Source organism: Hemibagrus wyckioides, linkage group LG18 (genome assembly GCF_019097595.1).
Source record: "Hemibagrus wyckioides isolate EC202008001 linkage group LG18, SWU_Hwy_1.0, whole genome shotgun sequence".
NCBI lineage: Eukaryota > Metazoa > Chordata > Actinopteri > Siluriformes > Bagridae > Hemibagrus > Hemibagrus wyckioides.
In genome coordinates this window covers 22788607-22813301 of record NC_080727.1, presented here as the reverse complement: position 1 = coordinate 22813301, position 24695 = coordinate 22788607, and the positions used below count along the sequence as shown (strand labels likewise).

Below are 24695 nucleotides of genomic sequence, written 5' to 3'. Positions count from 1 at the left end.
ATGCATATTTCTCTGTGAGCACAACATCCATTGAAACTTTCTCAGACACAAATAACTGCATAAAAATAAAGTCTTTTGTCACAAGGATTTGTATCAGAACGTCTCAGCAGCTGGAGAAACACTTTGCCCATGCTGCAGGAAATAATTTTATCATGCAGGAAATAATTTTAGTAGGCATTCTGGTTGAAGTGTAAATAAAGCGTCAGTGCAGAAACCCTATTTTAAGAAAAAAAAGGATGCTTTGCGTGACTGTAAATAGCTGATGCTGTAAGGAGACCTTTATTAATCATTCATGGTGGGAGTCTCTAGCATCAGTGCTTTGGAACAATCAGTAGGTTTTCCATCATGGGAACGTCTTTGAGAGAGATTTTCTCTGTAACGTGACATTTTTGTCTCTCTTTTTAACTTCATTGGAGAGAATAAAGTGATAGCTGGAACCAGTTTTGTAGATGTTCCAACATTAATGGTAATTATACCTGAATAAAAATGGCCTTTAATAAAGACATTTCCTCGTAACATTCTGCTATTGGATAATAATAATAATAATAATAATAATAATAATAATAATAGTAGTAGTAATAATTTCTGGGTATTAACACATAACCATCATTATTTTCAGCAGGTCCTGTCAGGTTTTATTCATTCCTTCTTATTTCTTTATTGAATATTTATATGAATATATAAGAGCCATTTATGGAAAAAAAAGGTTTTCTATCCACTGGACAAAGTTATTGTGTAATATTTGACTTTTACAACCAAGGTGCCTCCTACGCCTTATTTTGTATTGTTCAAGAGATTTCTGTGCTGTCATGATGGAGCAGATGGAGATGATTAGTTAGCTTGATATGAAGAACCTCAAATGGTATGATTTGCCGAAGCAATTACCCACCCAGCAGGCCCATTCATCTCTCTAGCAGCATTTGATTACGATATGATTCAAATGCCTGCAAAACACACATTACTCTACTGTATCGCAGGGGATTGTTCCCAAAGAAAAATCGTCTCACAGCCGCTGACTCAGTCGGCTTGCTAATATGTGCTGCAATTACTGAGTGATGCTAAGACCTTTGAGGCTTTAGTGGGCTTTAATTAGTGACAGTACCGGAGTAAAGACCCTAGGTCACTGGCAACTTGGGAAAGTTTTATTTTTTGAGGGGGGAAAGTTACTCAGATTGTGTGTTAAGAGTGTGAGTGTGTGAGTTATATTTGTTTAGCTGTGTTGGATGTTTAGACAGCTTTTATTCACTCTGCAACTCCGCCTTGGGATTTTTATTTTCGACTTGCACCTCTGTCTGGATGTGCTGTCAGTGCTCTGTCTTCTTTCTTTTTCAGTAGGTCTTTTATATTTACTCGTCTGATGCTAACACCATAACCGGTGGCATTCGAATTGAACTTGCTCAGCCAACTTTCGCTCCTGCAGTGGTCCCATGTCTTCCTCGACATGTGTAAGAGTCAACACACATTCATCTTCAATAACCGTTTTATCCTGGACAGGCTTGTGGTGGATCTTATGGAAAATCTTGCAAACTCTGACGCTTATCCTAAAAACACTGAAATATCTAGGGAACCCAGGATCCTATCCTAGTAAAACTGGAGCCTATCCTGGGAACAGTAAAACAGTGAAGTCTATCCTAAAAGAACTGGAGAATTCCTTTCCTAGGAACACTGGAGCTTATCACTGGAACGGTGAATATTACCATAGGAACACCAAAGCCTATCCTAGGAACACTGGATCCTACCTAGGAACACTGGAGCCTAGCTAGGAACACCAGAGCCAACCTAGGAACACCGGAGCCTATCTAGGAACACCAGAGCCTATCTAGGAACACTGGAGCCTATCTAGGAACACTGGAGCCTATCTAGGAACACTGGAGCCTATCTAGGAACACCGGAGCCTACCTAGGAACACCGGAGCCTATCCTAGGAACACTGGAGCAAAGCCTATCCTAGGAGCACCAGTGCCTATTCTAGGAACATCGGAGCCTATCTAGGAACACCGGAGCTTACCTAGGAACACCAGAGCCTACCTAGGAACACTGGAGTCTATCCTAGGAATACTGGAGCCTACCTAGGAACACCGGAGCCTACCTAGGAACACCAGAGCCTAACCTAGGAACACCAGAGCCTACCTAGGAACACCGGAGCCTACCTAGGAACACCGGACCCCATCCAAGGAACACCAGAGCCTACCTAGGAACACCGGAGCCTACCTAGGAACACCGGAGCCTACCTAGGAACACTGGAGCCTATCCTAGGAACACCGGAGCCTACCTAGGAACACTGGAGCCTATCCTAGGAACAACGGAGCCTATCCTAGGAACACCAGAGCCTACCTAGGAACACTGGAGCCTATCTTAGAAACACCAGTGCCTATTCTAGGAACAGCAGAGCCTATCCTTAGAACATTGGAGCTGAGCCTATCCTAGGAACACCAATGCCTATCTTAGGAACAACGGATCCTATCCTAGGAACACTGAGGCCTATCTTAGGAACACTGGATCATATCCTAGGAACACCGAAGCCTGTTGTTCTGAAATTGTGATGCATTTTATTATTATTTACCATATTATTCAACAAATTTTAAATTAAAATTCTTGACAATGTCCATTCTTAGAGAAAAGGTTAGTAGTTTCAGTAGATGTTCTGAATAACAGTGTGTACAGTTTATTTTAAACTGTTTTTTTCCCGTTCTCATGAAATATGGCATAAAACATTCAATATAACTTTCCCCATCTGCCGATGTTTTTCCTTTATAAACTCCCAATAATATAAAATGACCTTGTGCCTGACCTAGCTCCTGCTGTTTTTCCTCATCCCTTTTTCCCCACCGTTCTTTTCCTACACATTCTTTCCTAAATTGTATCATGTTGTTTTGGAGCGTCCTCTGTGCCCATATGTTTTTGATTTTATACCCAATCCTTCCAAATCCTCATAGCTTTGCATAACATCTTGGTGTTGGCTGCTTTTCCTGTCTACTCTCATTGTCCATATGGTAGAAATCCATCAGAGGGCAGCCTGGCTGTCCGCATGGGCAAAGAGCGTTTCTTTCCTGTGTGTGTGTGTGTGTGTGTGTGTGTGAACATGCACACACTCACACTGCTGTCTTGCAGGGGCCAAACAAAAGGGCATCTCGCTCTATTATCTCCCCCTCCACACAGACACACAGTGATATACCACAGACATCCCTTTCCTCACTGCAGGGCATCTGTGGTTAGAGCTGCACTCTGAGGTGGCCTTTTATACCTGTGGCCTATTTCCAGGCAGCCCACGTGGGCAGCAGGCAGCAGCAGTCTGATTAAGTCTGGAGTCTGGAGACCCAGAGGTTCCTAAAAGCCTTGAGGAAGCTCACTGTTTTTTGTTTTCTACCAACGTTCCCTTCATTGCAATTAGTGAACATAGCTACTGGGCAAGTGTGTGTGTGTGAGTGTGTGTGAGAAAGAGAAAGAAATGATATAATAAATAAATAAAAGTCTACTTTGCAACACTACTTTACTACAAATCAGAGCTGTCTATTTTCCACCATGTGCAGAGCGTCTATCTTCTACCACAATAACAGACAAATACCTGACTTTTTCATTTCACTTCAGCCTTGTCATGATAATCAGCAAATTAGCGGAGTTGATTGCTAAGGAACACTACAGCATTCTGTATGAATCCAGTTATCTTGCGAAAGGTCAGAAACTTTTACCAAAAGGTCATGATAATCAGTCGTTTGAAACATACAGTGAAGTTTATTCGAGCTAAACACCTTGTTTAGCTTTCCACATCCATTCAGCTACAGTTAAAGCTAGCTGGCTAACAAGTGAAGATTTCCTCTCTGTGGTCATGTAGCTAACAACAACTAGCCAAGACAAATAGATTTTGGTTTGTACAGCTTATGATCTCACAGACAGACAGATGGACAGACAGCTAGATATGTACAATATATAATACCACAGGCAGACAGACGAATGCACAGAGAGACAGACGGATGGACAGACAGACAGCTAGATATGTACAGTATATAATACCACAGGCAGACAGACGAATGCACAGAGAGACAGACGGATGGACAGACAGACAGCTAGATATGTACAGTATATAATACCACAGGCAGACAGATGAATGCACAGAGAGACAGACGGATGGACAGACAGACAGCTAGATATGTACAGCATATGATATCACAGACAGACATACGGACAGACAGCTAAACATATACAGCATATAATACCACAGACAGATAGACAGACAGCTAGATGTGTACAGCATATGATCTCACAGACAGACAGACAAATACACAGAAAGACAGACAGACAGATAGACAGACAGTTAGATATGTACAGCATATGAAATCACATACAGACAGACGAATGCACAGAGAGACAGGCAGACAGACAGACAGCTAGATATGTACTGCATGTGGAAATTTACTATTTATTTATGCGAGGTCTTCTTGAGGTATTTTGGCTCGGTCTTTGAGGTCATTGTCTTTGAAGCAATCATTAGATTTTCCCCAAATCTCTCCCAGCACATGGCTCCATTCATGTTTCCTGTGATGATGCGTAATTCCTCAGTAGTGTTTGCAGAGAAGGCTCCTCATGTCATAATGCTCCTGAGTTCTTCACTCCAGTTACAGTGTTCTTGGTATCATACCCTAGCTACTTCTACAGAGGAGTTTTAATGGAGAGGTAGAAACGGAGATGATTTCCGTTGCTTCTTGTTTTCTGCTTGCTCCTGCTGCTTTCAGGTCCTCCTGCAACTCTTTTCCAGTGCCTGCTTTCTTCACTCGTTCATTCCTCATTATTATTATTATCCTCATCAAGCGCACAGAATCAGTGAAAGACAAGGCACTTGCAGAGACGGGATCAAAACATTCCCTAAAACAAGCATGAAGCCATGGTGCTTGTTGTCATGGGAACCACGATGCGAGGAACAGTTCCTGTTGTGTAGAATTCTGTCCTATTATATCAGCACTGATACAGATTACTTCTGCATGTGAATAAAATTATGATCCTGATTTGAAATTTTGTTTTTTAAAGTCAGCTTTGTGTGAGAAATGCTGGCTTTCTTTCTTTTTCAGTGAAGTGAATCGATGGGAACGTTTACAGAGGCAGACTGGAGTCGCCAATCATCTGAGTAGTTGTCATGTAAAGGTAAGTGCCCCATTTATATTAAGCATGCCCTTGATTTCACAACACAACTTATGCTATAATGAATCAAACACCAATCTCTCTCTCTCTCTCTCTCTCTCTCTCTCTGATATTAATCTTATCCTGTCTTTGATCTCTGATTATCACCCTTCCCTGTTTTCCCATTTCTCATTTTCTGACCTTAACCTCATTCCTCCATTTCATTATTCCCAATTTCCTCTTCCCAGTTACTTTACCATTTATACTTTACTAGCTGACACATACCTCCCTCTCCTCTGCTAGGGTATGGGTTTTTTTCCCTATTGAATACTATTACGGTTATATAAATAAAGCTGAATTTCTTGCTTCGCTCTTCCCCCCAGCTACCTCCCTGTTCTCTTGGATCCATCTCCTGTCTGTTCTTTCTCTAAACAGCGTATAAAAGAGAAGATGGGTAGATTTTTTTTAAAAATGGCCGGGTGAAGCGTCTGGCTTAAATCACATTGATCACAGCTTAAATTTGACATTTATTTTTACATGCAGTCAATATTTCCTCCAGCCTGATTTACATAATCTAACAGGTTTCTGCTAAGTTCACGCTTATAGACCTGATAGCTGCGAGATCTTAATCTAATAATTGGACTGAAAGGAAAATTGAGCAGCTGTGACTGGCTCATTTTCCCCAAAGGAACAATTTCTGGCACTTTGGGGATTTTCCTGGAACACAAACCACTCTCTGCACCTTTATTCTCGATAGACTCTAAAGTCTCTGAAGATGTAGTTAAAAATAGATCACTGAGTCAGACTGCTGCATGCACAGATTAGGACAGATTTTTAGGAAGATGTTTAAGTGATAAAAAAAATCATAATAGATCCAGGATTTCACCTTTACAACAGCAGGAGGGAAGTTTGTGCATTTTAGAAGATGCTTCACTTAACCAGACCATCAATTATTTACCAATAGCTAAAATGTACGAGCTGCACAGTAAGGATTATGTTAATATGTTGCTTTGTCATCAGATATCTGTAGTGTGCTGAATATAAGAACCGTAACCAGAAACAAGCAATACACCGGAGGTCCAGTCTCCAGATGATTGTATTGGTCATATAAAATGGAAATATTGTGTTAATGAGGTCAAATCACGGAGCAGACCAACCTGAAGACCTGAAGAGCAGTCTAAATCCTGTCGGATGTGAAATTGGTGGAAAACTAGCTATTAGAAGTGTAATCATCTGAAGTAAACCCTTCTCAGGGTTGCAGAAGATCCTTGAAGGATCCATGATCCTTGAAATGAAGAGGAAGAATGATGTGAGGGCCTAGGAAGCATGGCAACTCAAAATCAAGCAAACTCAAGCAAAGTGATATTAGGAGAAGCTTGCAATTTGTTGAAAATGACCACAGATTTGGGCCACAGACGTGTCGTGTGACGTCATCACAATGAGCACTCCAGCAAAGCTAAACGCACGTGAGTACAGCTACCGCAGAAATGAATTACATATGTGTCTTCACTGGCAGTAGTTTAACAGGAAAAATCATGTGCTTGCAGTCTTGTCAGTTCAAGTAGTTTTCCTTAATAAATAAATAAATAAACAAACAAACAAATAAATAAATAACCCTTGCAAGCTTATTCTGAAAAAAAAAAAAATCCACAGCAAGCATTTTTTGGACACAACAATAAAAAAACCTCCATGAATTCCTGGAGGGACTGTTTAGTAGTATGAACATTGCTGGACATCAACAAGAATAGATAAGAGCATCTTTTACTCATCACCATTGTTTGACTTGAGCATTTACATGCGTGGACGTTCAGTCCAGTCCCCCAGCAACATGCAGACACATTCTATAATAAGTCAGGCCTTAATAACGCTTTCTCATAAAACTGCACCTGGCATTTCATCATGTTCTGGGATTACTACGGGCTAATTGTTAACCTTTAAGAGTGTACACACACACACACACATACACACACACACACACTCAGAGACACATAACGTACATAATGTGTATACTACTGGTCCATTATTCGTCCACTATGTGTAGATTAAATTGTACTCTATCAGTTCGTAATTCATAAACAATCGGTCCATAATTCATCCACTATCTGTAGACCAAAGACATTCGCTGTAGGCTGATTAGCATCTCTAAATTGTCCAAAGTGTGTGAATGAGCCATGAGTGTGTCCCAAAGTCCCTGTGTAGGATAAGCAGTACAGAAAATGGATGGATGGATGGATGGATGGATGGATTGATTTATGGATGGATGGATGGATGCACCTCACCGCTTTGTTACTCAGGTTGTGTACCTCCAAACCTTGAGCAATTTAAAAAAGTGTGTACATTTGATTCTGTCTCCTCGAATGGACTGAAAGTGAATCGAACAGCTGACCTTCAGATGACTTTCCCCTGAAATAGCATCATTCTTGCTCTTCACATCTGCTGCCCCATACCTGTGTACCTGGATATTAATTGAGTGTGAGTGTGTATTGTATGAAGCTGCCACTGAAATTGAAGAGACGACCTTTTGTACACAGCCTGGCGTTCCGCATCATCGATTCGTAACAGGTGACCCAAGTAGACATCTTCCCAAACAGAGAGGTGGTGCGACTGTTAGATTCTTCCTCGCTCGTAATTTCCTCTTGTTTGCTCATGCATGGGGATGATTGAAGTTTGTGGCAGTTGTCTTAACTGTATGCATGTAAATACCTCAAAGCGCAATACACACCCTGCTGTGTGTTGCTCTAAATATTGTCTGCTCTCTCTTGTGGCCAACAACAACAAAAGAAAATGCTTTATGTGTGAGCTATAACAGCCTGCTGGAGGCTTTACGTGGCTCAGTATGACTTTGTCCGTTTTATTACACAGAGCCAGATCGTGGCATGTCAGATTCAATTTCTTTTCACGGAGGACCGAATGACAGTAAACCAGTTCAATTTAATAATGACACAGTCACACAGACGCTTCATCTGCCAGAGATATAGACATGGTCTCGACTGCAATTCTGTAAGAACTCATTTGAGTCAACACTATAAAAAAGTTTAGACAAAAATTGCGTTTAAACAATTGCCCCAAGAAACATTTTCTTCTTAAAGTTTGCTTGGAAGTTGGCTTGGTTATTTTCCTGGACTGTGTGGACTGCCCTTTGTTTTGGCACTTGATGACATTTCTGCCTTTTACAGAGAGCAAACCTCTTTTAATTCTCTGAGCTGTTTGTTAATGTGGATAGAGGAAGGTCTGTTCGGCTCTCCGCTCATTCAGGACGCAGCATGACGGAGGATCTGTTTGCACTGTTGATGATGTAGTCAGGTGTATAAGAGACAGTGATCAGTTCTCAGGATTAATGGAAGGGAATCGTTTTCAAATTCTTTCATAAAAGAGAAGTACATGCACAGCAGGTACAGTAATAATCCCCTCAGTTATTCCACAGTCCTTAGAGCTGGTAAGGACTAAAGTCTCTTTTTCACCAAGCTTACCCTTTACTGCCACAACTACAGCTCCCTTCTGGCTCTAATTATTTTATGTTACACTATTTTGCCAAAAGTATTGGGACACCCCTCCAAATCATTGAGTTCAGGTGTTGTTTTTCAGGGGTTGGGCTCGACCCCTTAGTTCCAGTGAAAGGAACTCTTAATGCTTCAGCTTCATACCAAGACATTTTGTGGGAACAGTTTGGGGATGACCGCTTCCTGTGTCCCAAAACTTTTGGCAATATAGTGTATGTCCAATGTTCAATATATACATCCTAACATACATTTCAGTAATGATTCATTTTGCACCAGCAATCTCTCTCTCTCTCTCTCTCTCTCTCTCTCTCACTGTGTGTGTGCTTTCATTGTTTTTTTTCCGTCTTCTTATTTACCAGAATATTCTTTGCATTTATTTTTCTGTGGTTTTTTTTCTCCCTGAGTCTGAAATTAGCCTGGTAACCAGTGGAGTGTCTCATTGGGGAGGTGAGTTGGTGGACAGGAAGCAGACAGGAAGAAACATTGCCTTGCTGGGAGACATATTTTGACTCTTCTTTGCCTGCACACAAGCAGCAATCTCTCCGTTTCTCCTGTCAACACAGATTTATCAGTGGGCCTTGGTGGGTGATCATTATTCTAAAGGCTCCTCCATGGCTGATAACCGCCATCAGTTCCACTGGTTGAAGAAGAAATCAGAGAATAGCCATCGGGCTAGGCTTGACCTCGTTTTACGGTATCATTGTGAAGAACCGCGGCCATTGAAAGTCTGCGGGCGTGACGATCCCTCCGTCTACTCCTCCTGCGAGGTGGTTTGTGAATCTAATGGCGTGAAGGTTGCTGTTGGTCAAAGTACACCGGCTGCAAACGTGGAAGGTCAGAGCTGAATGTTTTTCCCTCAATTAACACATCTGATTCAATACATCAGCGAAACGGCACATACTTCAGCGGCTGAGTCCGGGGAAATAGCAAGGAGGGAGCAAATAACTGTATTTTTTCATCTCCTGAGAGTCTGTATGCAGCTGATCTCATTTTCAGGCCATGGCTGCTGTTTCAGGCCAATTTTCTGAATTCATTTCCTGAATTGTATTCATGATTGTTGTGGGAACATTTCAGTATCCAGAAGTCAATTGGTGATTGTTCTTTTAATACACAGTCAGTGCTCTCTTTATGGATCATATGCAATCTTTACTGTTCTGCGGTCTACAAAGTGGTGCACTTGGAGTCCCATTTCTCATTTAAAAGTTTGCTTATGAGTGCCCGCTCTGAGGTCTTACCCGAAACCCACGCCCATATCAGCTGTTATCACATCATGGAGCAACGTGGAGGTTGTAAAAGACATTCAAACGTGTATTAAAACTGTAATCCATAATTTATTTTACTCATCATCGAGCAGCTTCGAAGTAGCCGATGGAGCCGTGTATGATCAATTACCTCATTTATTCTACAGTCTACGTTATTTGATACGGAGATACGGCAGACGAGCGGATGATTTCGCCATGCTGCGTTATTCTTATTTGTCAGTGTGATGTGCAGTGATTTCTGTACAGGTGATGGGCCTGGGAAAAATTCATCAATAATCACACGTCTGGACAAGCTTTTAATTGTTTAATGACACATCTACAGTCCCAAATGCTTGTATTTTAATCTTCTTAAGGAGTCAAAAACTGATCTGATCTCAGCAAAAATAAAGGGAAATGTAGCTAATATACTAATAGCTAATATAGCTAAATACACCGATCAGCCATAACACTGTGAGCAGTGCCAGGTGAAGTGAATAAGACTGATGATCTCCTCATCATGGCACCTGTTAGTGGGTGGGATATATTAGGCAGCAAGTCAACATTTTGTCCTCAAAGTTGATGTTAGAAGCAGGAAAAATGGACAAGTGTAAGGATTTGAGCGAGTTTGACCAAAAGGGCAAAATTGTGATGGCTAGACCACTGGATCAGAGCGTCTCCAAAACTGCAGCTCTTGTGGGGTGTTCCCGGTCTGCAGTGGTCAGTATCTATCCGAAGTGTCCTTTAAGTCCTGTAAGTTGCGAGGTGGGGCCCATGGAGGGGCTATAAAACACCTTCAGGGATCTAGTGGAGTCCATGCCTCGATGGGTCAGGGCTGTATTAGCTGGTCATAATGTTATGCCTGATCGGTGTATAAGATCAGTTCACATTCTGGACATTTATCATACAGTTTGCTTTTTTTTTGCTTTAAATAGGCAAAAATATCTGCCAATATTAATGGCGTGTGAATAAGACCGAAGTGACCAGTAAATCGTGTTATGATATTGATGACTCACTTAGTGGTTATTTGCTGCACTGCATATTTCACTTCCCAATAGTCTCCTGACACAGCAGTCAATATCTGCCTGCCTTTAATCAGCTTTGGCTAAAGTTTCAGCTCATAATTTAATTGGGCTTTCAATTTTTAACAGATTTTTTTTAACAGAGGAAAACTTTTAGCAAGGCACCACAGGGAGAACAGAGTCGGGAAATCGACATGTTTCTCCATATTCAACATTCATTTGGTTATAAGACTTTTATAGTAACAGATTGTGTAGCATTTTTTCGGGTTATTTTTTAAATATAATTTATTATATACACCGATCAGCCATAACATTATGACCACTGAGAGGTGCAGTGAATAAGACTGATGATCTCCTCATCATGGCACCTGTTAGTGGGTGGGATATATTAGGCAGCAAGTCAACATTTTGTCCTCAAAGTTGATGTTAGAAGCAGGAAAAATGGACAAGTGTAAGGATTTGAGCGAGTTTGACCAAAAAGGGCCAAATTGTGGTGGCTAGACCACTGGATCAGAGCATCTCCAAAACTGCAGCTCTTGTGGGGTGTTCCCGGTCTGCAGTGGTCAGTATCTATCAAAAGTGGTCCAAGGAAGGAACAGTGGTGAACTGGTGACAGGGTCATGGGTGGTCGAGGCTCATTGATGCACGTGGGGAGCGAAGGCTGGCCCGTGTGATCCGATCCAACAGACGAGCTACTGTTGCTCAAACTGCTGAAGAAGTTAATGCTGGTTCTGATAGAAAGGGGTCAGAATACACAGTGCAGGACGGGTCAGGGCTGTTTTGGCAGCAAAAGGGGGACCAACACAATATTAGGCAGGTGGTCATAATGTTATGCCTGGTCGGTGTATAAATATTTGTTTGAATAAAAGTTTCAGGATGTTGCATTATATTCTGGCTTTAATGTATCCCCTCATTATATTTACATACAGAATTTCCACTGCAGCTTGTTTTAGAGCTGATGAATTTATCTTATGATGCAAATGTGCTTCTTCGTGCCCAAACTCAGGGGATGGAATGCAAACAAAGCCTTATCTAAACACTACAGAGTGAATCTGCTGTCGTCTCTTGATCAGCGGTGTTAACCTTTTACAGAAGGAGCACTTGTTAAGACACACAAGCGTTAAGCTGTAACATCTTTTAAATAATTCAATACTTCTCCCAGTTGAAGCTTATCACAGGAAGTCTGTACTACAGCCCATTGGACTCCTTTTAAGGTTGTTGACTAAAATACTCTCTTATTATTATCAAAGATTTGTTTTGTTTTTCTTCCAGATGAAGCAACTTCTTATCAAACTTAACTTACTTAGAGTCTTTAATCTGAAATATCTGCTATAACCTTCACCTTGCCTTCAATCTCGATGAATGACCATGTTTTGCTGTAATTCTATATTCTACATGCATAAAGCCTTGAGTCTGTGTTTTCGAGGTCACTCTGAGTAATGCCGTTGCCTTTTTTCATTCTGTGCAATAATTCTGACTGAAATTGGGTTTTTATTTTATACATGCCACTCTGTGACCTGAGACCAGCTGGATTTACAGTGTACGGTTATCATTTATATACTTCACTGGCTTCCTGAGTACTGCTTCCCCAAGGGTCTATAGTGGCTAGGGTCCGGCGCTCTCACCACAGTAGCCTGGCTCCGATTCCCAAACAGGACACAGACTCTCAGGGGTTAATTCTCAGTGCTTAGAGGGTTCTGTCAGGATGGTCATCCTGTGTAATACCTGTGCCAGATCAAATTTGTGGATCAGATGATCTGCTGCAGTGACCCATAAAGGTGTGAAATTATTCAACCCACCCTTCACATAGTGGTTTAGGGCTTGGACATAAGAGAACAGTGTTTCAGCTCGTCCATAGGGGCAACAATAAAAGTTAATGTCTATAAAGTCCCCATTCCCACCTCCATACATTTTCAACTGTGTTGAAATATTAATGACCTCTTTTTCAGTGACCATTCAACAGATATAAGCCAATTTGTCATTGATTTTTCACCTTTCTAGATGTAAAAAAAAATTTCCAATAAGATGACATTCTTTCCAATAAAATACAAGCAGAGTTCCTGTAAGATTCTAAAAATCGAAAAACAAGACCCTAGAGGATGAGCTGAAATTTTGCAAAGACAAAGTGCAGAGAGTGTGTCAATGATTTTTAGAATAGATTTCATTTCTATTAAGTGATGCTGTACACTGCACTGATTGGGTCAGCGTCACCACACACTCTTCAGTGACTTCTTTCACACACATAAATGCTGAGAAAAAGAAGAAACTTTTAGGCTTAATTTCAGGTTTTTAAGTGGTTTTTGGAATGTAGTTGTGCTGCAATCTCACAGCTCTGCTTACTGATATTAGTTCTTTGAACAACAGGTACACTATATTGCCAAATGTTTTGGGACACCCTTCTAAATCAGTGAATTCAGGTGTTTCAATCACTTCCACAGGTGTATAATATAAAGCACCTAGGCATGCAGACTGCTTCTACACACATTTGTGAAAGAATGGGTCGCTCTCAGGAGCTCCGTGAATTCAAGCGTGATAGGTTGCACAAAGCAAGGTCCATAAAGACATGGATAAGCGAGTTAGATAGAACACCTTTGGGATGAATTAGAGTGGAGACTGTGAGCCAGACCTTCTCATCCAACATCAGTGCCTGACCTTAAAAATACGCTTCTAGAGGAATGGTCAAAAATTCCCATAAACACACTCCTAAACCTTGTGGAAAGCCTTCCCAGAAGAGTGGAAGCTGTTCTAGCTGCAAAGGGCGGGACAACTCCATATTACATTCATGTGCATGTAAAGGCAGACGTCCCAAAACTTTTGCCAATATAGTGTATGTCTAAAACATAGAAAGCAAAATAAGCTTCTGGACTGTAAGATGGAGGATTACGTTTTTTTGGTTTTGTTTTGTTTTTATTTTACTAGATCGCCTATATCTTCCATCAAGTGTGACAGCTTCTGTACGTAATTCTGTATAAGGCCTTCTTAATGTTCTCCTGTCCACTAAAATCTATGGTCATGAGTCACTGCTGCAGGAGGTTTTGGACGGACTGCGGGAAAAAAAAAAAAAAAAAGCATAATGAAATGAAAAAAATTAAGGAATAAATTTGAGCTCCCCTGATGTTCATTTTTCAATCCTCTCTTTCTCGTCACAAAACTTTGCATATATATATAATAAAAAAAAAACTGGCCAGTTAAATTTTCAATTAAAGGATGCTTTTGGCTTCTTGGTTTGAAGTATTAGACTTTTTTTGTAAAAGGAGGAGGACGGATTTCTTAGCACTCACACTCTTTATTCGTACAAATCATGTCTGTGGCATGCACATATAATAACTGAACCATTCTCCTCAAGGGCAAAGCGTCAGCTCCAGATTTCGCTCCTCGTTGAATCCTAACAGATTCGTTTAAACGGCACGAGCGGAAGTAAATAAACAGATGGGGTTTGGCGAGCGCGTGAGTGGATTAGTGACGAGGAGAAACCCAGACATTCGTATTTGGTTCACAGCTCGGGGATGAGAGCAGGCTGACACTGAAGGGTTACACATCTTTTAATATAGTGTGACTTTGCACACAATCTGCCCAAGGTTTCAGCTAAACTCCAGTCATTCTCATACATAAATCAGAGTTAGTGAGTCTTACCCACAGAGGGGGGGGGGAGGTAGGTGTCTTTCATCAAGTTCAAGCACAGCATGCTGTAAAATCAGTTTCTGTACATTTTCGGAATATTATTAACGTCCATGCCAAGGTTTCTGAAGTCCCAGACTAAAAAAAACAAAACATCAAAGCTGCCATTTGCGTTCAGAGTGACCGATATCAGTGATACCTGTGAAATTCATCTGCCATCAGTGTGCTCTTTAATCTGTCTTTGACTGAATTCTTAAAATCCTTATCTATAGGTTATAATTATTTCAAGGCCGCTCTGCATTTGGTCTGATGTACTTAACAGCTGTTTACTAAAAGTGGTATTAGATTTCTGCACAACCCTCTGTTCAAGTCCATTAAAGAAATTGCCATTTGGATTTAACCGTAAATTCATTTGTTGCAGCTAAATAACACTTTGTTTTTGTTTTAATAGTTTGGACGTGGCAATCTGTGCAGTCTCAGCTTTTAAAATTAGCACGGAGGAAGCTGGTATAGATCCAACTCACAGGAGCAGAAGCAAGAAAGTGCTGCATATTAGAGGAAGGAGGATGGCCCGCTTCCCGCATGAGGGTCACGTGACCGCGTTATATTCACAATGTGTTGCATTATTCATTTGTGGTCACCTTCGGAGACTACTTTAAATTCCTCGATTTATTTGTTCATATGGCTCTGTTTCCATTTAATAACTGAATACAGAGCTGCTCTATTATTTATAAGATAAAAACACTCTCAGTTACAATAGTCTCATTTTGGTTTCAAATAACCTGGAAAACGTGTAGAATGCTAGAACACTAGGCATCAGCACAAGTGGTTTAGAAAAACCTGTCTGGAAAACTGTATCTGTGTTTTCCATGGGCCTCCTGTCAGTCTTTTTGATAAACACGCCCCCTTTTTATTCCACCCCCAAAACCTGATGCATGTATCTTCATATATATATATATATACACACACACACACACACACACACACACACACTACCAGTCAAAAGTTTGGACACACCTTTTAATTCAATGTTTTTTGTTTAGGGATTTATTTTCTACATTCTAGAACAATACTGGAGATTTCAAAACTATGAAATAACACACATGGACTTCAGTAATCCATATTTAATGACAACAAAAAACAGTCAGTTGTTATTTTAAGACACGAAGGTCAGGTGTTCTGGAATAGTTCTTGAAGAACAGTATTGTCAAGTGCATTTGCAAAACCCATCAAGCACCATGATGAAACTGGCTCACATGAAGACCATCCCAGTAAAGCAAGACCAAAACTGACCTCTGCTGCAGGAAAGACCATGGAATTAGAAGATGTGTCCAAACTTTTGTCTGGTACTGTATATATATATATACACACTGATCAGACATAACATTATGACCACCTGCCTAATATTGTCTTGGTCCCCCTTTTCGCTGCCAAAACAGCCCTGACCCGTCCTGCACTATGTATTCCACCTTTCTATCAGAACCAGCATTAACTTCTTCAGCAGTTTGAGCAACAGTAGCTCGTCTGTTGGATCGGATCACACGGGCCAGCCTTCACTCCCCACGTGCATCAATGAGCCTCGGCCACCCATGACCCTGTCACCGGTTCACCACTGTTCCTTCCTTGGAGCACTTTTGATAGATACTGACCACTGCAGACCGGGAACACCCCACAAGAGCTGCAGTTTTAGAGATGCTCTGATCCAGTGGTCTAGCCATCACAATTTGGCCCTTTTGGTCAAACTCGTTCAAATCCTTACGCTTGTCCATTTTTCCTGCTTCTAACATCAACTTTGAGGACAAAATGTTCACTTGCTGCCTAATATATCCCACCCACTAACAGGTGCCATGATGAGGAGATACTCAGTCTTATTCACTTCACTTCTTAGTGAAGTGAATATAACCTCTCATATATATATATATAAACAGTATATTATTAACAGTTAAAGATCCAGGTGCTTTGGATGAACCACCAATATATGACGGCTGCATCCAGCTCCAGTGCAAGCAAAAAAAATGTCAAGTCAAGTTTATTTATCATTTGTCATTATTTATCTCACTCTTCCAGGACATATGTACACTGAACTGCTTCTGAGAATACTATGGGTAGGAGTAAGAGGATCATGTAACAGAACTTAATAATCTCTCTCTCACACACACACACACACACACACACACACACACAGAGGGCAAACACAAACGTAGAATGATAAATACAATTCACGCTAAGCAAAATATGAAATAATGAGCAACCTAATACCTAACAGTATAAATCATGATTGACTCAGTGCTTGCGAAGGTTTAGGAGTAGGTTGCATGGAAATGTGGACATATCTGGGCCTCGGTCCAAAACCTAACATCTAAACATCTTGTGAGTGGGATTTGAGCTTGCCTGATCTTGTGTTCCTCAAACACACAGGGCTCTATTTATATCTCAGTGTAATATTACATAAGACATAAATCAGATCCTACTATTAGCAGAGCGTTAACGGTGCAAGAATATTATGGGCTAAGATAAATTGCTCATATTATCAAACCAAGGACAATTGGTCTTGTTTTTCACTCGCTGATGATTGGGCTCTTTAATCCTAATCCAAGGCAAGTCAATACATCACACTGAGACAATGATTACAATCTAGAGGTAATTTTCAAAGTGATTGGGTTCTTTTATTTATCTCATTATCTTTTTAATTAAAACACATTGGATCCTCCTTCTTAAACACCCACTGATCCCATTGCCCAACAGGCTCCTCTACTTCTCAGACCCTGAATCTGAGCTTTTAATATGTTCCTTTGTGACGACAATATTAATCAGGTTATGGCGATGATGATAAAATACAAGCCACAACAGATTGTGCTGTCCAAGTGCTTCATTACATGGGCTGGTTATTTCTTTCTGGCACTAAAGCTGGCCAAGAATCGTTTAATTTCACAGGAAAAGGCAGTTAACTGACACTGCAAATGACCAACAGCATTTACTCTTGACTTTATTCAGATTATATTTTATGCATGTTACAGAAGTAAGGAATAAACCATAATGTGCTATTACAGGAAAAATAATCAACATTGCAGTGGTGTGATGGGGCCTGATGATATGAAGAAGAAGGAAGAGGAAGAAGACTTTATTATCGTAACACATACATTATGGCATAGAGGAAATCTTTTCTTTGCAGCTGAGGAAGTTGTGGTCAGAGCGCAGGGGGCAGCTATGATACAGTGCCACCTGGAGCATAGAGGGTTAAGGACCTTGCCCAACCATGGAGCTTGAACCCTGATCCTCTGATCAACAACCCAGAGCCTTAACCACTTAAACCACCACTAAATGAAGAGACACTGATTATTTTCCAATAACTGCACACGAAGACTTTCCCACCTCAAAGTGCTGACACCGAAAATCCAAACTAAACGTCTCATCCATTATCAGTATATTGTGAACATTTGAAATACATAGTGAGCGCCTGTCATGCAAGCCTCTGTGAATTAGCCGTTACTATGGAAACTGTCATGACCGTGATGATTAGAGAGGAAGCTGCTGTTATAGTGAATTAATCCGTAACGTCAGACATGAGAATTCGACAGTGTTGTGGTATACACACATGGACAAAACTGTTAGTGCCTTTCCATTAAAGAAAGAAAAACCCACAATGGTCAGTGAAATAACTTGAAACTGACAAAAGCAATAATAAATGAAAATTCACTAATGAAAACCAGACACTGCTTTTGAGTTGTGTTTAAAAAGAACAAACTAATGAAACTGACCTGGACAAAAATGATGGTTCTCTTCATTTAATATTTTGTTGCATATCTTTTGGGGGGGGTTAAGGTTAAGGCTTTGGGTTGTTGCTCAAAAGCTCAGGGGATGTGGTAGCTTAGTGGTTATGGTGTTGTATTACTAAACAGAAGGTTGTGGGATCAAACCCTTTGTTCATTCATATAAATTGTAAGAAATGCCAGGAATCAGGGTTCAAGCTCCACAGTTGGGCAAGACCCTTTTCCCTCTCTGCTCCAAGGGGGGGCTGTATCTTAGCTGACCCTGGGTATGTGTGGGGATAATAAAGACTTGTTCTTTATAATTACAGTCTTGCAGTATGCCCCTCTGTATTATAAAGTTTTCTTGCTGTTGTTTATTTTTTATCCTACAAGAAAATCTAGTGCCAAACATCCGGACAGTGCTGAAGTGTCATCTGACTTCATCTGACCCATAGAGTTAATTATCTTCCTGAGTGTTTTCTTTTCTTTCCTGCCCTTTCCTTCTCTAGATGACAATCAGGTGGAGATTTCAGATGATGTTTGCAATTTCCCAGCGAGTGGCACTGCCAAGTGCTCGCATGTGGTCTCAAGGTCAAAGGAAAACAGAAAGAGGAAGCAGCTAGAAAAACCAGTGTTACAAGTTGGGCTTTTTTTGTAAATTATTTCAGATTTGATTCCATAGATACCAAAAAAAATGGCATAGTGTTTTTGAGAATGGAGAGGAGGAGCTTCACATCAGTCAGCCAGGTTAAGTGTGACTCTAGTAGTACTAGATAATACCTGGCTGTGTACATGTGTTTCATTTAGTGGCTCTTGTGGGGTGTTCCCGGTCTGCAGTGGTCAGTATCTATCAAAAGTGGTCCAAGGAAGGAACAGTGGTGAACTGGCGACAGGGTCATGGGCGACCGAGGCTCATTGATGAACGTGACGAGAGAAGGCTGGTCCGTGTGATCCGATCCAACAGACGAGCTACTGTTGCTCAAACTGCTGAAGAAGTTAATGCTGGTTCTGATAGAAAGGGGTCAGAATACGCAGTGCAGGACGGGTCAGGGCAGCAAAAGGCACCAACACAATAGGCAGGTGGTCATAATGTTATGCCTGGTCAGTGTATATCCTACACATGTTGTAGATCACATTATCATTACACTGAGTGGACATTAAACAGAGTACAAATCAGGACCTGTGTTGAAAATGTTTCTTACTTTACAGACACTGAAAAGGACGTCCATTTTACTGTTCACTCAGCCTTATAAAATTATGAAAATCTTCACATTCTTTAGATCAATCTGCATGGGGTTTATTTGCTCTTACATCCTTTTCATGGCAATTTCCAGACAGTTTGAATATAACCTTTGGAAATAACCTTGTATTTGGTCAAAGACAAAAAAAGAAATTAATTGAAAGCAATATTTAAAAAAAAAAGAAAAAATGTATTGTATTTTAAAATATTCCTTAGGAGCAATCATTTGGCAAAATATATATATTAAAAAATATACATATATTTTATATATGAATATTTTGTTAGAGGAATACAGTTTCTGCCCATCTCTTAAATAGTGACAGTAATGAAGTGTTGACTGTACTGTATATAACCTATATTGCCAAAAGTTTTGGGACGTCTGCCTTTACATGCACATGAATGTAATATGGAGTTGTCCCGCCCTTTGCAGCTAGAACAGCTTCAACTCTTCTGGGAAGGCTTTCCACAAGGTTTAGGAGTGTGTTTATGGGAATTTTTGACCATTCCTCTAGAAGTGCATTTGTGAGGTCAGGCACTGATGTTGGACGAGAAGGTCTGGCTCACAGTCTCCGCTCTAATTCATCCCAAAGATGTTCTATGGGGTTGAGGTCAGGACTCTGTGCAGGCCAGTCAAGTTCCTCCACACCAAACTCACTCATCCATGTCTTTATGGACCTTGCTTTGGTCACTGGTGTGCAGTCATGTTGGAACAGGAAGGGGTCATCCCCAAACTGTTCCCACAAAGAGCATGAAATTGTCCAAAATGTCTTGGTATGAAGCTGAAGCATTAAGAGTTCCTTTCACTGGAACTAAGGGGCCGAGCCCAACCCCTGAAAAACAACACCTGAATTCAATGATTTGGAGGGGTGTCCCAAAACTTTTGGCAATATAGTGTAGTTCAGATAGATGAGGCACAAATATGCTGAAGAAGTGAGCAGAACAGTACCAGAATTGACTGTTATACCTTAGCAACAGGCCTCGTTAAAGTTCAGCTTGTCCACAAATAGAATTGCACCACACAGGATTCAGCCATTTTTATGTGTGTTTAATAATAAACTAATAAAAAATGTATAATGCTCGGTTTTTAAAGATTAAATATACAAAGCCACAGCCAAAAGATACATTTATACATCCTGGTGCAATCCTAATGGTTTAATAATGAGAAGTAGCTTCAGCTCCTCACTTATCTTTAGAATTTCAATTAGGTCTGTGAAATAAAGAATGTATAACTTGAGGTCACTGCCAATCCGTAACATTTGTACTTCTCACAATGATGTCTCACACTGCTGGATCTCAGGCACCCAGGGCACAAAGTGAGCTGTGATGGATGTAAAGGAGAGGAAGAGGAAATCCGTCAATGTCTCTATATTAGTTAAACCTGTATTGATCTCCTGTACAGTGTCTGTGTTCAAACAGACCTAATTCCACTCATTAGTCAATTATCAGTCCCTCTAGTCAGGTTTGTTAAGGCAGAGAAATCACTTAAACTGTGCAGGGCTCAAACATGTTCCACAGTTTCATCCAGGGTCCCTGGTTTATAGTCTGTCAGTCAGTTTGAGGGTCTAAAATTCTCAGCATGTTTTGGGTTTTCTGGGTTCCATCCATGCTACATTACCCCTAGTGTGAAGGTGTGTGTGCATAAACCAATCAGCCATAACACTGTGAGCAGAAGTGAATAAGACTGATGATCTCCTCATCATGGCACCTGTTAGTGGGTGGGATATATTAGGCAGGAAGTCAACATTTTGTCCTCAAAGTTGATGTGTTAGAAGCAGGAAAAATGGACAAGTGTAAGGATTTGAACGAATTGTGATGGCTAGACCACTGGATCAGAGCATCTCCAAATCTGCAGCTCTTGTGGGGTGTTCCCGGTCTGCAGTGGTCAGTATCTAGCAAAAGTGGTCCAAGGAAGGAACAGTGGTGGACAGGGTCATAGGCAGCCGAGGGTCATTGGTGGACGTAGGGAGCGATTAGAAGGCTGGCCCGTGTGATCTGATCCAACAGACGAGCTACTGTTGCTCAAATTGCTGAAGAAGTTAATGCTGGTTCTGATAGAAAGGGGTCAGAATACACAGTGCAGGACGGGTCAGGGCTGTTTTGGCAGCAAAAGGGGGACCAAGACAATATTAGGCAGGTGGTCATAATGTTATGCCTGGTCAGTGTGTATAGGCTGGTGTCCCATCCAGGGTGTATCAAGCATTGCTGAGTGTTCCCAGCATAGGTGCTGGACCAGGATAATGCACTCACTAATGAATGGATGAATAAAATTATTACAGACCACCCTGAAAATGTTATTCTTGTATTAGATAAATGTGTGGAGTTTTTTATCATTACCATCATGCATTTGCTTTTTCTTTTTTCTTTTTTTTTGAACTCTGAACGTATAAGATCCTTTCGGTTAAAATAATGAATTAATTGATTTTGTAAATTTTAATTGATACATGTTTAGTGCTTCCTGTTTTATTCACATTTCCTTCCCCTGGGGTTCTTTGAACTGGGTTCTTAGCATTATTGACAGGAAACTCTCTATAGCAGTATTATACAAAAAAAACCATTATAAGGAAGGAGAACCTTTCCTCTGTTTTCTACAGTCTCAGTAATAAAGCTACCAAAGTGTGCTTTTCTGTGTAAATTGTGTGAGACCATCAAGGCTACATCTCTTGTAATGTTAATATGTGTCTTGTACCTGGAAATGTGAATATAGTGTACCTTTAAAAATAATATACGTTACATAATTGGACCTTAAGGACCACCGGTGTACTGGTGTACAGATAGTGGGTGCAGAATATGTGTGTGTATGTGTGTGTGTGAGTGTGTGTGTGTGTGTGTGTGCTCCCTGCCTCTGCACTGCATTAGTTAAAATATATCCCAAATGTTATATTAGATACAATATCTCCTCGAATAGAATAGAATATTTAATTCATTTGCATAAGTTTGCTTAATGAGAACAATCAGTCATTTTTATTTAGACAATATTTACCAAATAATGAACATCAAAGTTCTGAAATCAAATTAAAAAATTGTTGTTTTTTTTGTTGATTTCACAAAATGTTTGTCTTCGCTCTCTCTCTCTCTCTCTCTCTCTCTCTCTCTCTGTCTTTCCCTTCTCTCTGTCTCTCCCCTCTCTCTGTGTCTGCCTCTCTCTCTCTCTCTCTCTCTCTCTCTGTCTGTCTGTCTGTCTTTCTCCCCTCTCTCTCTCTCTCTCTCTCTCTCTCTCTGTCTCTGTCTCTCCCTTCTCTCTGTCTCTCCCCTCTCTCTGTCTCTGCCTCTCTCTCTCTCTCTCTGTCTGTCTTTCTCCTCTCTCTCTCTCTCTCTCTCTCTCTCGTGATCCTGTGTCCTTGTGCTGTCTTTCATTTGGTGTTTGCTGCTCCTCTTGTCTTGTCTTTACCCATCCTTCCATATGTGTTGTGTCTAATTACAATGTAAAAAAAGAAAAAAACCCCAGAAATAACAGAAATTAAGGATTTATAAAGGATGAAGGATCTAGGTCGCGTGATTAAGCGGTAACTTGTGGCCTGCCTGCAACATACAAAACATTGCTCTATTCAACTACTGGAGTAGATTCTGAGTACCGTTCTGCCCTCCACCACTTTGGTAGGAAAAGGGGGAAAAACGGGAAGCCACTGCGGAGAAGTATGTAGGTGCGCACACATGCACGCGCGCGCGCGCGCACGCCCGCGCACACGCACACACACACACACACGTACGCACACGCAAACCAAGCGACATGACATTCCGCGTTTTCCTGGCGTTTGGCGTCATTCGCATGATAAACTGGCAGCAGCGATCCAGGTTATTGTGAAGGTTCACGGGAAGGTGTTGGCACGAGGACAGTACACCTGCTGGAGAGCGCTGGTGGTAAAGGTGCTACAGAGTGAGCGCTTCTCCACACAACAGCACCTCTTTACATCTTGATGCCATGGAGACTGGCGAACCATCATTCCTCACCACTGTGGAGTCTGCACACACCACCGCCAAGAAGGATCTATGAAACCTGCATGGATTTGTGAGATGTTTTCTCATTCCTTCCTGACTTTTCTATGATGATATGAGACGACGGCTAGTGGACATTTCCCCCGCATCCTGGGCATCCCGAAAGGACTGAGAACTCGTCCGCAACAGGACTCAGCCTTCACAGAGGTAGGAGATGTAGTTCGACCTGGTAGCCAGGTTGAAGTGCTGGTTGTTACGGTCGGCTCATAATGTTTTTGCACCTGTTGTAAATCTTCTGCTTTGGTCATTTGTCAAATTGAAACGCCACTGGGCGAGGCATCTCTCCCACACTGTCCCAGATAGTGCTGTATGGCGGAGTGAAGGTGGACATGCTGCTGAATGAATTTCTCCCCGCACTTCTCTGATAAAGCCCGAGGACTTCAAGTAAGCTAGACCTTCGATCTGTTCTGATCAGTTTAATCCGACATTACGCTTACGGTGTTTCTGTGCGTCATGGTGACCAGTAACCTATATTATCCTGAAGGAGTCATCACTGTGTGGATTCTAGGCTGTCATTCTTCTTCTAATTCTAATTAACGAATACAATACACTCTATGTGGAAGATATTAGCAGCTGTAGTATGTGTAGATCCCCGAGAGACACATCTGATATCAGAAGTAGTAGGAGTTGTTGTTTTTGTTGTTTCCTTTTGTCCGCAAGCAAGGGTTTTTGGTGTGCGCGGAGTTTTTGCAATCGGAAGCGAGCAGGCTGTGTGTAGATCAGACTGTATCCCAAATCACACACACCCTTCTAATTTGACACAGTCAAAGACGGTGCGCTATTTTGTGCGCTCCTTGAGATCCTGTCCAGCTCACATGGGCGCGCAGAAGACGCAGGAATCTTACAAGTGGCCGAAAGAAAGTACACTGGTGTCCATATGTCTGGTGTCCATGTCTTGTGTCCATGTCGTCCAGAGCGTAGTTGGTGGCTTGTGGTCACTGGGTCCGGCTCCAGTGAAGTGAGAAAATGAGCGCAGGCGTATGTGAAATCCTGAGCGCGGGGAGATTTGGGCTCTGCAGGTGGCCGGTGAGAGCGTGTGCTCTGGGAGAGAGTTTAACCCTCGAACCGTTGTGTTGGAGTAATCACCTTCCGTCAGCCGATTCACCAGAAATACTTTCTTCTCTTCTCATATTTTATTTGTTTTTGATGATTTTAGTGGGTGCTTTTCCCTAGAATTTTGAAACCTCGTGATTGCAAATAGTGTTAAAAAAATTCAGCTAATAA

The 24695-nt window shown here is 41.3% G+C and overlaps 1 protein-coding gene across 2 annotated transcripts in view; it reads left to right on the top strand.

Moving 5' to 3' along the window:
• The first annotated feature begins 22802 nt into the window (after positions 1 to 22802).
• The window catches only part of caln2 (calneuron 2), a 45863-nt gene continuing 43970 nt past the window's right edge, over positions 22803 to 24695 (top strand). For both annotated transcript variants that reach the window (XR_009207233.1, XM_058415526.1), the window contains exon 1: positions 22803 to 23618. The gene's annotated coding sequence lies outside the window, so the exon portion shown is untranslated. The remainder of the gene's footprint in view (positions 23619 to 24695) is intronic.